The 5,625-nt window shown below is 31.6% G+C and overlaps 1 pseudogene; it reads left to right on the forward strand.

The window, feature by feature from the left end:
- LOC105623958 overlaps positions 1–3,655 on the forward strand; it is an 8,201-nt pseudogene extending 4,546 nt beyond the window's left edge.
- Positions 3,656–5,625: the final 1,970 nt, after the last annotated feature.

The following is a 5,625-nucleotide window of genomic DNA, read 5'->3' on the forward strand; positions in this document are numbered from 1 at the left end:
TATATAGTAGCGCAACTCTTCTTATTTTATGTTGATTAAAATGGAGTGCAATGGACATGCGTGAAATAAGTTGCCCCGTCTCTTTCTCCTTTTTTATTTGCTCTCTCTCTTTCTCTCTCTCTCTCTCTCTCTCTCTCTCTGTTCCTCTCTCTATTTAACAAGCGTTTCCATTTAACATTTCATTAAACATTTGTCTTTCAAACATACATGGTTCACAGTAGAAATTTAGAAGGAAGTATTACGTCCATTTGGTGAAATGTTGTGTGAGAAATCTCGAGAGATTGATCTAATTTTTGTGAAAAAGTGATAAAATGAAAAAGTAACATAGAAAACCGAGCAAGAAAGATTTCTTTTTATTTATTGTATTTTAAACTTATTTTTTGGACATGTATGTATGTAAATTTCTTTTATAACAGCTTTCTCATAATATTTTCATAAATATATAATTACATAATATTTCTTTATACAAATATACATTTTTAAGTTAATTTAATATTTTTCCTAATTTTCTATATTTTTTCTTTATGTTTCAATTTATTTACAATTTATTTTTATTAATTTTTATAAAGTTTCAATTATTTCATTGCAATATTAGGTTTATTTTCATGCTCCAATATGTTCTTACAATAGTGCTTACTCACTTCAATGAATTCGTTGGATTGCGAATAAATCTAGCGAGTTTTGCAAGAAATTTTAACAGAGTGAAAAAAGAATGAAAAGAGAAAAAAGTTTAGGTAACGCTAGATAACTTATTTCACGCACTCCATTTTGGCCAACACTAACATCAAAGATGCCGACAGAGAATTGCGCTACTGTATATACTATGTCAATAAGATCTTCGCTCGTCTGGTAATATGATGTGTTAGAAGGGATAACATGGTGTGCAGTTTGCAAGCATCTTTCTCTGAATCTCCGTCCCCTTTGTCTATGAATGTCGATAAGAGACTAATTGTAAGAAACTGCCAATTGTGTAACGCTAAAACTATATTAAATAATGTTTTAAGATTCTAATACAGTTCTCGGATTGACTTATGACATCTTAAGATTGTACTTAAGACAGTCTTAAATGCAAGAATTAACTATGAATACAGTCTGTTTCGCGTCGTGAAATTGGTACTGAATCTTTCCTTGTTTAACACACTTTATGTTTCTCTTTCTATAGAGAAACATAAAGTGTGTTAAACAAGTTTAGTACCAATTTCATGGACACGAAGCAGGTCGGTATTCATAGTCAATCTTACATTTAAGACTGTCTTAAATACAGTTTTAAGATATCATAAGTCAATCCAAAGACTGTATTAGTATCTTAAGACATTTAAGACAGTTTAAAATAAAAACGAACTATGAATATCGTCCTATGTTTAGCGTTTCACAATTGGCAACGTTAGTTTCTTTCTTCGAAATTCATAGATAGAAAGGGCGATTCAGAGAAAGATGCTTGCAAATTGCACACACCATGTTATCCCTTTCACCATGAATATAATACAGCTTGATAGCAGTAATGCGAATTCCAGGCTGCTTGCAGAACGGTTATTAGCATGAAAAGAGTATAGTATACACTGATGGACTCATTGTAATGTATGTACCTTCTTATGCTCCTTTCATACTAGTAACCATACTAGTAAGCGACCCAGAATTCGCATCACTGCTTGGTAACCACTGGTTACAACTTTTTAAGAATGCAAGTGAACTGCTCTCTTTCTCTCCGGCGGATCTTATATCTATTGCCGGATGGATCTTGAGCGCGGGTTTTCGCTAGATGCGCCAGCTTCCTGGGAGTATTCGTCGCGCGCGCGCGCTGCGAGCAAGCTTGCGCACAACTTATCGTGTGGGTGGCGTTCCTATATGACGTAAGGAACCATACTTAATAATATTAATATTTGTAGTGCCAAATCATGTTTCTGGACCTGGAGCATATTCTCCCGAGTTGTGTCCACCAATGAATCATACTAGCTTACAGTATCAAGTCAGGAAGTGTGATAAAATTTCTAGATGAAGAATCCGGATCAAAATTCATACCTTTTACGGACATGCATAGGATCCAAAGTGCCTGATAAACCTGCTCAGAGTGCATTTTCTATGTAAAAATGTGAATAGGTTTGTTGTTATTTAATTGATAATTTTTAATTCATATTTTTTGCAATTTTTGCAATAGTTAACAAAATATTACTAAAAATTGTCAAATATTAGTCTTGAATAATTTTTTATTCAAATACTATCAAATACTTATAGAAAAGCTGCAAGAGATAAAAATCATTTATTTTCTCATAAAATACTAAGAATTTTTTCAGAATTTTTTAATATCATATGTTTTCATATTGGTAAAAATAAGAAAATGCTAAAAAGTTGTACTAAAAAGTTAAAGTTTGATAAAAATTCTGAAATGATTTTTGTCTCTTGCAGTTTTTCTGTAAAATTAATGATATTTGAGTAAAAAATTATTCAAGACTAACTATTAACTATTACGAAAATAAACTTAACTATTACGAAAATAGCTTTTCGACTCAGTTTAGTCCACTCTAACTACACAAAAGCGATTGGCAAAAACTTTTGAGACACCCTGTATATATGAGTGTCCCAGAATGACGCCAAATATTCCATGTGTTGGTAGAGCGGACTAAATTGAATAAAAAGTCTTGTACTATTTTGCAATTTTTGCAATGATTAATGAGATATTAATTTATGGAATTTATTAACCAAATTCAGCCTACCGCCGGAATGCAAGCACGCAGTGAAATAAAAGATCAGAGAGATATACACGTCTTCGTCACTAAACACGTTGTTTACAAGTGACATTAGCATTAACACGTCTAGCAATGGCGGACGTACACTTCATTGGGCGGTAAGTCAGGTGAATTTAGCTATTTTTATAAATTAATATCTCGTTAACCATTGCAAAAATTGCAAAATGAGGACTTTTCGACTTAGCTTAGCAGTTTCTGCTACTATGCGAGAGTTTTGTTGTTAATTATCAAACACACTATATACATATGTATATATGCAGGGTATCTCAGAATGACCGCCAAAATATTTCATTTGCCAGTAGAATGAACTAAACTGAGTCGATAGTACTTGAATAAAAAATTAATAAAAATCAATATTCGGCGATTTTTAATAATTAATATCTTGTTAATTGCGAAAATTGCAAAATGAGGATTCGATGTCAAAAGTATCAAATTGATGTCGATTCCAATATCATTTTTGACTGGCTGATTAGTCCGCTTTACCAGCATACGAAATATTTGGTGATCATTCTAGGACACTCCGCATATATATGTATATATTATATATATATATATATAAACAAAAAATTTATCATATATATTAGAAATAAATATTATATAATATACAATATTTATTTCTAGTGTATTTTTTTGTATCTTTTTAGCATTGATTATCGTAAGATACACAAAGAAATTTTGAAAAGTTCAAGCCTAGCCACATACATCAAAACAAATTATGATATGATAAAACGACGAAGTCATATAGTCTAAAAGGAAGACATATTTTATCAGAAAGACATCGCAGTTCTGCACCAATCTTTTATCCATTGTATGATACACGAAAACGTTCACCTACGTATTCATTTATAAAACATAGTGAATGCGCCAGAATACCTATGACACAGTTAGATGAGGATTCATTTTATAATTAAATATTGTTTATAAACATTTTTTTGTTATATTTTTTATATTTGCAATAATAAATGCGATTATACGCATACATTACGGTATAATAGTGTAGCATATCTTGAAAAAGTTCCCGGAATTCATTCAAAAAATGCAAAATACAAGTTTTATTCATCAAAAGTGATATTGTCCCCTTCAAAGTACTCCCCATCGACTGCAACGCACTTATGCCAACGCTTGATCCAGCTCTCGAAACATTTCTGGAACTCTATTGTCGGTATAGCCATCAGAGCCGTTTTCGATTTTTCTATTACCTCTTTTCGGCTGTTAAAACGCGTTCCCTGTAATGGTTTTTTGATTCGATCGAACAGAAAAAAATCGCAGGGAGCATCAGGTGAATTCGATGGCTGTTGGATGGTTTCGTTCTTGGTTAAAAATTCACGGATAATGATGGCACTGTGCGATGGTGCGTTATCATGATGCAAAATCCATTCCATTTTTAAAACTGTAAAAAATCGAAAATATGTGCAGAGGTAGATGTACTCAAGACGGCATAACTTTTACAAATGTCAAGCTATGGTGATAAAATTTGGTGGGAATGTCAATGATAGATGTGGCAACCAAAAAAAACAGAATTCAAATCAGCTGACTCAGAGCATCACTTGGTGGTAATTCCGGGAACTTTTTGATCAAGGTGGTACATTCGTGGGTAAGTAGGGCGGATTAAGGGTGTGGTCGAATTGTCATTACGAATACTTTGATTAATCAATCGGAAAAAAGAATTTTACTAATTGAACAATCAAAAAATGCTTCGAAGCATTCAGCGGCAACTCGATCCAAAATTAAATAAAAAAGAGTTGATGTTTCATTTATTATGTTTTGGTTTTAACCTTAAAATCCTAAAATTCAGTCAATAGGGGCCAATCCTAATTAGTCCTAAAATCTGTATTCAATTGGCTGAATTTTAGAGTTAAGACCGAAGCATAAACCAGGCATTCATCTAATTTATACTTCAATTTTAACCATAGTGTAAGAATAATGCAGGATCTACAATAGCAGTCATAGCAGTCATAGGGTGCTTTCCAATTACTTAATACATCTTAACATAAATGTACACAAGAATACAATATAACATTGATCTAGTTTCTACCGAGGGTTTAAACTGGATTAGAATGTAAGAACTAGCCAATTACAGTAGTAGTCGAGTATTCCCCTGTTACAGTCGAATGGGAAATGCTCGATTATAGTTGGTTGGTTCTTACATTCTTATCCGTTTTAAACTCTGGGTGGAAACTAGACCATTGTGCACGATTCAATTGGAATAGAATGTGTACGCTGTGCACGGTTGAGATACAGTATAACTACATACAATAGCGACAGCATCTACCATGGTGGAAAAAATAAAGTGAAGTATTCCCATGGATGCGCAGTAGGAGAGTAAATTTGGGTAATGTTTGATTGATGCTATTCTAGCGTAACCTATATAGTATAGGACCTGCAATCCTATTAAAGGAAAATGCATATTGGAGAAAATTTGATTGATTATTTTTAGTATTGCTATGCCCAGGGTTGGGTAAGTTAATATTTTTTTAAAACTAAATTAAGTTAATGACTTATAAAATTATTAAAATTAAGTTGAAAGTTGAAGGAATCAAGAATTAACTTAATAAAAGTTAAGATTAAATTAACTTAAGTTTAAAAAAAAGTTAATTTTGAAAAAAATTATTTTTGAGATCAGATTGTCCTAATTTTTTTTTAAATGAGATTACTTTAAATAATCCTTACAAATATAGATTATTAGACAAAATTTAATTTTATATCCATACTTATATATAACTTTGTTACTTATATATAAATAACTTAAGGTGTTTTATCAAAATCTTGAGAGAGAAAGAGTATATGTTTGCATTATTTGTCTTTCTTTAACCTTTATCTAATATTTTTTAATGATTAAAACGACTGTTCATGCATGTTTATAACTATATCGACTAGATAT

Source organism: Atta cephalotes, assembly GCF_000143395.1.
Source record: "Atta cephalotes unplaced genomic scaffold scaffold00002, whole genome shotgun sequence".
Taxonomy (NCBI): Eukaryota; Metazoa; Arthropoda; class Insecta; order Hymenoptera; family Formicidae; genus Atta; species Atta cephalotes.